The sequence below is a fragment of the Felis catus genome, chromosome C1, assembly GCF_018350175.1.
Source record: "Felis catus isolate Fca126 chromosome C1, F.catus_Fca126_mat1.0, whole genome shotgun sequence".
Lineage (NCBI taxonomy): Eukaryota > Metazoa > Chordata > Mammalia > Carnivora > Felidae > Felis > Felis catus.
The window spans coordinates 99,257,836-99,267,679 of NC_058375.1; the positions used below are offsets into that span (position 1 = coordinate 99,257,836).

The 9,844-nt window shown below is 50.6% G+C and overlaps 1 protein-coding gene across 4 annotated transcripts in view; it reads left to right on the forward strand.

Moving 5' to 3' along the window:
- MAB21L3 (mab-21 like 3) overlaps nucleotides 1-8,403 on the forward strand; it is a 137,247-nt gene extending 128,844 nt beyond the window's left edge. The window contains exons 11-14 of one of the 4 annotated variants that reach the window (XR_006582908.1): nucleotides 973-1,075; nucleotides 4,010-4,197; nucleotides 5,673-5,796; nucleotides 5,892-8,403. The gene's annotated coding sequence lies outside the window, so the exon portion shown is untranslated. The remainder of the gene's footprint in view (nucleotides 1-972; nucleotides 1,076-4,009; nucleotides 4,198-5,672; nucleotides 5,797-5,891) is intronic. The other 3 variants (XR_006582910.1, XR_006582912.1, XR_006582909.1) reach the window with 3 other exon arrangements.
- Nucleotides 8,404-9,844: the final 1,441 nt, after the last annotated feature.

A 9,844-nucleotide genomic window follows, 5' to 3' on the forward strand; every position in this document is an offset into this window, starting at 1 on the left:
TCAATACCCTGGAGAGAAGTAAAGGGAATTCGCAGGAGAAAGGAGAGAAAAGATCCCAGGAGGACATTGCACACCAGCCATGGAGGGCAGCAGCCCAGATTGGTACAACACCAGTCTAAGAGGTAGGCATGTTGAGGTGCCCAGAGTCACTGTACTGTCTTCCCAGCCCATGGACAAAATGCTCAGGTAAGCTTGGCCCATATTCTTTACTATGAGCTGTGCTCTCCTCCTCGCCTGCTCTCTCGCTGAGCTTGTCTGACCCCACAGAAGAACCCAGCAGTGACCCACTCCTAAGAGTTAAAGTAGGCGAGGAACTTAGATGAACTCAGAGGCGGAATCCACAGAGCGGTCCATTTTCCCCGACAATTTCTCTTCCCGTAGGAAGAGGCCACAGAAGCCCATGTGCACAGGAATAGTAAAGGGATCTGCAGACAATATGGGATGCAAAGAGTGTTATAATAACCAACGATATCTGCTAAGCCTACAATTGGTATGAAAGTCTTCAGCAGCTTGAAGTGTGAATAGGAACTCAGCTTTTAGATGTTCACATCCCACTCTCTCCTGAGTTATATTCAGCTGAAGATGCTCTATGCTTGGATTCCAAGGTCACACTCACATATTCAGCCTCTGTTCCCAAAGTAGGCTCTTTGTGCAACCATGGTGGGTCCAGACAGAGAGGCTTCTCTCCACAGGTGCTTACTGTGTGGGAGTCAGCACTCCTGTGTCAACTATCTAGGTCCAAGCACTGAATTTAATGAGTTTCTCTGGGGAGCCTTTGGGCCCTTTCCTGACAGCTAACACCACTTAGAACCATCTCAATAACTGGAAAGATGATAAACATTTCGGGGGCTAGGACTTCTAGGTTCCAAGAGGTTCCTTGACTTCAAGCAATTTGGTCCATTTTCTTGCTATGGGTATTTAAAAGGGCAGGCTTTGTCGCCCAGGGGTTTCTGTCCCTTCTTTGCCTTCTAGGTAATGGATGTCTGTGAGGCTTACCTGGAGGGTATAGTCCAGCGACTTGAGAGCAAAATCTCACCCCGAGACGATGTGTCATCTCCAGCCAGACAGAAAACAGGTGAATGTAGTAAATGGCAGGTTTTTTTTTTTTGCTACAGTTTTACCTAAGCTGGCCCCACCCTGCCCTGCAGGAAATGAAGTTGGTTAACTTTCTACTCTACGTTAGGGCTCTTTGTATCCATATCTTCTTTTAGACTAAGTTCTTTGAGGGCAGAAGTCCTAAGTGATGATTCTTTATTTCCCCCATCCCACCCACCCCCAGTGTGTAGGACGTGCCTGACCCAGTGACTGCTCACCATATATTTACACAGTGAAAAAAATAAATACATAATTGAATTAATGCTGACTCCCGTGACATCCAAGATACATACGCCATGTTGTTAGGCTAAGGCAGTTCTGCCAGCTCCTGGGAAAAATCAGACCCATAACTGAGTATTAGAATAAAATCTCATGAATCTGGGTGTAAGGTGAGAAAGCCTTTCTTTTTTTTAAGTTCGTTTCTTTCGAGAGAGAGCGCGCAAGCAGGGGAAGACCAGAGAGGGAGAGAGAGAATCCCAAGCAGGCTCAGCACTGTCAGCACAGAGCCTGATGCGGGGCTCGATCTCACAAACTGTGAGATCATGACCTGAGCTGAAATCAAGAGTCGGAAGCTTAACAGAATAAGCCACCCAGGCGCCCCGAGAAAGACTTTTTAAATTAGTGACAATTGTACATGATAAAATTACTTATAAAGAAATTCACTTATTTTATATACACAAATTTACCTTAACTCAAACTAGGCCGACTAGGGGTTCTATAACGGAAGTCTTAGAGGATTGAGGAGGGATGTGTTACATAGTCATTGTTAACGGATCGATAGATACGTCCGATGTGTTGAGGTTCTTGAAAGCAGTTGCTTTTTTCAGTGTTTTAAGCGTTCCTCATAGAATCGTGTTTTATTTTAAAATACTGTGGAGCGGAGCACTCCTACGTCGTGAGTGGGGATGTAAGTTGGCCCAAATACCTCGGCAGCATCTGCTAAAGCTGAACGGACGTCTACCCTGTGACCCTACGGTGCCACTCTCAGGCGTGCTGGGGCCCCACCACACACACACAGGAATGTTCATGGCAGCGCTCTTTCTAGGAGTCCCAAACTATAGTAAACCAGTAGCCAAACTGGGATCTATCAACAGATAGAAACACCATGGTGGACAGCTCATATTTACACAATGGAATACTTCCCAGCAACAAAAAAAGAACTTCCTAACCATTGCCCGTCACAAGAAACGTATTGTTGAGAGAAAGCAACTGCATTGCAAAAAGGACATACACCACGTGATCCCATCCGTAGGACCAAGAGCAGGCAAAGGTGCATAACCGCAGAGGTCAGAATGAAAGATTATTTTGCGATGAGGCACAGCCTACGTGGGCCACAAGAGAACCTTCTAGCGAGCCGGAAATATTCTCCAGAGTTGGAGTAGTAGATTCATGGGTGTATACATATGGAAAAATGCATCAAACCATACACTCTTTGTGTTCTTTATGTGTAAGTTGTACTTCAGTTTTAAAACAATGCTGCAAAACTCAGTTCCCTTAAAAAAAAAAAAAAGAAGCACCGTGAATTTCAACAGAGAAGTTTCAGGTGCGGCTCCTTCCTGCCTCCTTTGTTTTTCCAGTAAGCCCTTCTCCTCCCACCTCCTTGGCTTGCTGTCTTTGGTGGGCTTCTTTTCCTCTGCCCGGGGCCATTCTGTGGCGGAGCCCTCCGTGTGCTCCTCTGTTCCTGTTTGGGTCCTCCCCTAGCAAGCTTTCACCTCCACCTGCTGATGTCCCTGCGTCCTGACATCTCCAGACCCCACCCTTCTGCAGAGCTTGGATCTTGAGATACACAGCCTGCTGGCTATCTCTGTTTGGCTGCCTCATACAAAAATCAAGTGCAGTCTATCCAAAACTTACTCGTTATTTTCAGTGTGACATTCTCCCTTTAGCACCCAGCTACCATCCAATGAATGGTACCTCCATCCACTCAAAGAAACCAAGAGGTCATCCCCGACCCTCCTCTTTTCTCCCTTTGCCATGTGCCTCTAGCAGCAAGAGCCATTGGTCCCACCTTTTGAATAACCTCAGGACTTTGCTGTAGTCCCCAGTCGTGGTCTCTTGGATGTGGGGAGAGTCACCTGACTCATGCGCTTGTTTAGAGTTTCGCCCCCACCAACGCACCCCCTGATCATCTCCCTACAATGAGAAACTGATTATACCTCATTCCAGCTTCCCTTCCATGACCAGCGCCCCGCGCCTTAGCTTGGACCACCACCCTCAATGCCCGTCTTTGTCTTATGTTCTTTGTCTTACGTTCCAGACTCGCCTCCTGCCCCTTTATCTCAGGCAGCCTGAGTGAATTCCAGCACTTCTCCAACTGTTTCACACTCCCTGGTCTGCGGAAACCCCTCTCTGCCTGTTTTCATTGCCACGGGGGAGCTCCTGGCTGTCCTTCACATCCTGACTCCTCCAGGTGCAGACGGACCCCCGTTTCCCTGCTCCCATAACACCCACAGTAGCGGAACTATTGGGCTGTTTTCGCCACTGGCTAAACTCTCAGGAGGCTGAGAGGTGTTTTGTCTTCTCCGTCCTCGGATCCTAAGATCATGGCTCAGAGCTGGTGCTCAACAAATTGGTTGCGTAAATGAGCAAAAGCTCAGTTGTTAGGTACAAAGACTTTTTTTTGCATCAAAGACACACAGCTCAGCAAGTGCATTTCTAGCACCGTCACTGTTTCTATTTCTGAATCTAATTGCTAGTACACAAAACCGTTCAGGGCAGAAACTGCAGTAGGTGAAATGGTCCAGCCGCTCCCTTCCAATGCAAATGTTCTGTGCTCTTGTGAAATTTGCTGCCGTTTCAGAAGGGTGTAGGCCTTTGGAATTTTAAGGAGGAAAAAAAAAATTGCTGTCCAGTGTTCTGCCTGGGAGATTCTCACCCCACTTTCTCCAGGAATGCCTCCTCCTTTCTCTCCCAGTTCAGATGGGCAGCACTGAAAAATCACAAATCTGAGAAACCCAGGACGATCCCATGGGCATGGAGATTGCTGCATGGGCCAGAACCCAAGGCCCAAGGGCACAGAGTTCGCCTTCTCTAGACCTTGCGAAACGCTGGCCGTCCTTCCTGGTGGCAAGTTCAGAGGATCGCGGCACACCCCCCACAGAGGTCAGCCAACCATGAATTTACCTAAAACTCCTTTTGACGTACTTTTAGGCCTCCACCCAACTCCCCTTTGGATAATGAATTCTGTGGGTTTATTACTTGCTGGCAACAGAATAGCATTTCCTTTCATTTGACCTAAAAGTCCCCTTGCTCCAATGTCACCAATCCCTTCCGAAATTCCGATGCTGAGATTGTGTGGGACAAGGACTTGCTGCCCGAGCCCTGTCTGCCCTTTGGGGCGTCGTGGACACTTCGAGCAGCCCCTCCCAGCCTTCAGCTTTCCAGACTGGAGTAAATATATGGTGTCTGGAAGAAGGCCCTGAACGTAATAGATATTGAATAATGACGATGGAGCTGAATGATGATAAGGACTGCCTTTAAAAGGGGACTCTTGCCACGAGCCTGAGATGTGGGAATTCACTGATAAATCATCGCCAAACACAGTGTAGAGAGAAAACGAGTGGGTGTGCTTCGGGCCCCCTTGGTCCAGGGCCACGGGCTCATCTGTTCCCCCACCACCGGCTGTGCCGGTTTCCCAGCAAGGAGCCTTCCCTCTGTGCGCGGGCAGCCTGCCTGTGGGAGAGGGCAGGACACTGGGCCAAACCTCTCTGAGGACAGCGTCCTTGCGTCGGACGATTGTGCAAGGGGAAACCTAGTCTGTGCCCGGCTCCTGGTTGACGCTGGGCACTGCTCTAGGAGCTTTGCAGGGGTCACGCGCTTTAGCCCGCAGGCTAATAATCCTAGGAAGGATGTTGGGGTCCCTGTTATACAGGTGAGGAAACTAAGGCTCCAAGAAGCTGGGTAACGTGCCCAGGATGCCAGAAACAGTGGATCCGGGCTTCAAAACCAGACCTGGTGGGGCCCAAATCCCATCCTCTGTTAGTGATACTCCCTTGTCCCCTACCCAGGGGACCGTGTGGCCCCATGTGACCCTCCCATCCTATGGAGGCCGGGGTTTTGTTCCTGTTCCAGGCAGCAGGACTGATCCCCTTACTGCCGGTTCCATCCCCCATAGACCCCGACGGCCGTAGCCCACCCAGGCCCACAAGGTGCCTCATGAGCTGGCCGGGGGCCCCTCCTTTCCTTTTCCTTGCCTTATCTGCTTGCAGGAAGCAGAGGGGCAAGATGGTAGCAGTGACTCATCGCCAGAAGAATAAATCTGGAGTGGGGGCAGCCCCAGTGGCATGGCTAGATGCTGTGACAATGGAAGAAAGTCCCCTGAGCTTTGGAAGGGCGTTGCCTTTTGCTGCTACAAAACAAAGGCAGAGAAAGGACAGCAGCCAGGGGTGGGGGCGACGACGGAGGAGAGCCAGAGTGGGGACTGCACCACTTGCCGGGGTGGAAAGGGAAGTCTCCAGGGGCTGGAGACTTTTCTGTAGCTGTAATTTGAGCCATTTGCAGTGCTGAGCAAATCGCAAGGTTTGGGGTTGGTTTTATTTTTTTCTGTTTTTTTTTTTTTCACTCCTGTTTTTATTTAGCAGGTGGATCTGGCCTTCACACATGATGAGCTTTCTCCACGTCCTCAGCCAGGAATGCACAGGACCCCATGTTTCGATGGTTTAACCTCTGAAATGTATGAGGAAGCCCGCCCAGGCAGACGCGGTGAGGCGGCTGTGTTCTGTCCCCAGGTGGGTTCCAGCTTCTGCTAAGCAACAGATAACATGTGTCACTCTGCTTCCTTTTACCCTTCCCCCCAGGCTCCCCCAAGGCCTGGCCAATGGCTGAGATGGGGCACCGAAGACAAACAGGGGTGTCGGCGAGGTGCCGGGGAGCTTACCAGACAGACAGCTATCCAGGCCGCTCTCCCGGCGGGTGTTCCTGCACCACTCTTCAGGGGTCACCCTGCCCTCCCGGTGGTGTGGCAGAAGCATAGCCAGGTTCTAGAATGGAGAAAGGAGCCTGAAGCATGGGTAGGCCAGAGGAAGAGGGCGACGGACACCTCAAAGGGCATCATATTCCCTGAGCATCTCATGCTATGGGCTGAATTGTGTTCCTCAGAATCCTTATGTTGAAACCCTAGTCCCCAAGGTAATTTGGAGACAGGGCCTATAAGGAGATAGTTAATGTTACCCGAGGTCCTAAGGGTGGAACCCTGATCTATTAGGATCGGCGTCCTTAGGAGGAAAGACACCAAAGAGCTTGATTCCTCTCTCTCTCTGCTCTGTGAGGGCACAACAAGAAGGTGACCCCATCTGCAAGGTAGGAAGAGAGATCCTACCAGGAACCGAAATGGCCCCAACCCTTCGGTCTTGGACTTCTAGCCGCCAGAACTGTGAGAATTCCCAGTCTGTGGCATTTTGTTAGAGCAGCTGGATTAGACTCATGCAACCACCGAGATGGTAATTGCTGACAGATCAGGCTGACCTTCAGTTTCCCCCCTGCTTCCAGCAATGAAATTTCATCCTAGTCTCAGCGACCATTGTGCCACAATATCACTTTGTGAAAATGATGGCAAAGGTGCCACTTGTGGAGAATCTGCCCAGGGGAGGGATTTCTCTGCCTCGTGCCCCCACCAGGCCATGCCTCTGGTGAGGCCTGGAAAGCCAGGTCAGGCCCCAGCAGTTTCATGGAAGCCAGCCCCAAGCCTGGTTGCCCCGCAGGGAAACAGGTGCTCCGGGGGAACCTAGAACCTTCCAACCATGACTGTAACATCCCAGAGAACGGACTCGAGCCCTGCCTCATCCCACCCCCCCCCCCACTGTCCAGGACAGCACTCGTGTCAGCACGAGGGCCCCCCGGGAGTGTTCCTCCCACAGCCAGAGTCACGGGCCACCCACTTTGCATCCCTCTCTGCAACAATCCTGAAAGATAATGTAGCTCCCAAGGACCCCAAACTTCCCATGTTCCCCACGTCTTAGGGAGCTCGGTGTATGAAAAGGCTGGCTCTACACGCTGGGTGTGATTTATAAGAAGACTCAGCAGAATTCCTTTCACTAGGCCCTTCCTTCTTTTCTATAAAAAATACAAGGCTTTAAAAAACTGGTGTTTTTCCTTGAATTCCTCAATCAAATGTATGCTCTGTGAGATAAAGGAATAGGAAGATTTGAAGCAGGTATTGGAGTTGATCCCACGAGAACAAGCCAGCCTTGGGCCTCGGGAACGGCTGGCTAGAGCCCACGGTAGCCACTGAGAGGGAAAGAGGGAGAGGAGAGAACGGCCGAGGGTGTCACGCACAAGGAAGCCTGGCGCTCGCAGTTCGGCAGTGCTAGCGCTCCGACCCCTGGGTCACCCTCTGATGTCATCTGAGCCCATCATGTATCCAGTTCTGGCGGCAACCACGAGCATCTCTGACCACAGGCAGCGTGTGCAAGGAGGCTTTGTCCCATCTGTCCACGCCTGCCCTCTGCCTCTGCTTTTGGCCACCGAGATCGAAAACACGCCCCCGAGCCCTGCAGCCCAGGGGCCCCAAGCGACCCACACAGATGCATTCCGCTCAAGTTGCCATCACAGAAGTGCACTCGTGGTGATCCTTCCTCTGCCTCCACGAGAGTGTTGAGTGACCTGGTTCTGGGAGCCCCTTATTTTCTCCTTGGATCCCAGACACAAATAAGAATAAAGCTTGCTTACATGCCGAGGACGTTTCTGAGCTCTGGTGCCCGCAGAATTTCCTAGGACTGAGAACGCAAGTCTGTCATTATGGTATTTGCAGAACCAGAGACTGTATTTAAGTCTTCAAGAGGATGCTTATTATAACCCCTTTCTTGGGACTCTCATGCCAAAACACTACATGAATAGTCTTTTTCAAGGAAATTTGCCAGGGAAGGCAGCAAGCATCTGATCACATAGGAATAGTTTTGGGTCGATTTCAAGCTGTAGAGTCTGGGGGAGAAGGAAGTTTTCCTGACGGCTGCCCTGGGGAAGGAGAATCCACACGGGGCTGTGTATTGCACAGGCTGCCATTGAGGGACTGCCATCTTCAGAAATTATGACGGGAACAGTGGGCCTTGGAGTTGAGCATGGTTGACAACCTTTCCTGCCACGGGACGTGGGTATCCACGGAAGACACTGAATCCTGATTGAAAGATCAATGATGGGGAAAACCGGTGCCTCAGGAGATAGACGAGGGTTCTGAGCTCTTCTGGGGGAGAAAGCAGACACCCAAGCCGGACACATTGAACTTCCAAAGGAGTCACGTTGGGGTGGGTGGAACCTTCTCTCCAGTAAAGTTTCTATTTTTTTTTTTTAATGTTTATTTATTTTTGAAAGAGGCAGAGACAGAATGCGAGTGGGTTAGGGGCAGGGAGAGAGGGAGACGCAGAATCGGAAGCAGGCTCCAGGCTCTGAGCTGTCAGCACAGAGCCGGATGCGGGGCTCGAACTCACCAGCCGTGAGATCATGACCTGAGCCGAAGTCGGACGCTCGACCGACTGAGCCACCCAGGCGCCCCGTAAAGTTTCTATTTTTAAAGACTACTTCTAAACCCATTTCCACTGCTCAGTGGTCGAAAGCCATTCTACCATTTTGAATTTCTCTTTGTTTTAAAAACTCATAATGTCATTAGAGAAAGTGCATCCTACATCATTAATATCACTACGATACATTAGCACATTTAAAAATCCAAAACATTGTATCTTTTCTTTTTATCCGCTATTACTTTGCCTGTGGGGAGGAAAGGAAGTGCCATGCACAAAGTCATGCTCCAGGGAGATTGATCTGGAAGTGGTAGAGACACGGAGTCAGGGAGGTGGCTCATTTCTTCCTTTCTTCAGTAAACATTTATTCAGCACTTGCCATGTGTCAGGTGTATAAAGATGGTTTCTTCCCTCCATGTCATTTTAGGTCCCCCAAGAAGCAGACTCCAAAACAGAATACAATGTGCAAGAAATGTACTGGGGGACATGCTTATGCATGCAGGAGGGAGGAGCAGGGGTCTTCATGCAGGAGGGAGGAGCGGGGGCCAGTGGGGAGAGTCCTCAGATGGTGACACAAGTCTGACATCTGTGAAAAGAGAGTGGGAGGAAGAGTAGCGGACTTCAAGGCAGTTGGCAGAAAGTCTTGACTGGGCCAACAGAGAGCCTCCCAAGCCAAGGCTGCCCGTTGGAGGAGTCCATATGGGGCAGGAATGGACCGCTGCAATACCCTGAGTGTGCTGGTTGGTTGAAGGCAGACTGGCAGAGATCTGAACGCCATGGTGGGATCCAAAAGGCAGCAATTGGAGGCTGTCTACATTTCCCACAGTAGGTCCCTTTGAAAGAGATCTGGGGTGGAGCATGTCCAAGGCCTACACGGCCTTCCAGAAGCTCTTGATTTTGACCTATAAACATACGTATCACAACACTACTCCAAGCCTGCAGACTAGCCTTGGGGGTTTGGTGTCCATCCCACGCTCAGTCAGCTGCAGCCTGGGTTGTGGATAGGCCCCCAGGATAGGGCACAGCTGCTTAGACAAGGGAGGGTTGTGTGTGCAGGTAGGCACTGCCCACAGGCCCAGTACAGCGGGGAGATGGCCAGACACAGTTATATGCAAGACACAGTGGCAAGAAGGAGGGAATTAACTAACTTCTTGTGAAGGAAAGGCCAGGGAAAGGTTCGGCATGAACAGATATAGCCGTTGGGTTTAAGAACGTGGCTGGAATTTATCGCACACGCCGGAGGAGATGCGGTAGAATCAGACTCATTGCAGACCCGGATTCCTATCCTGGCCCTGACA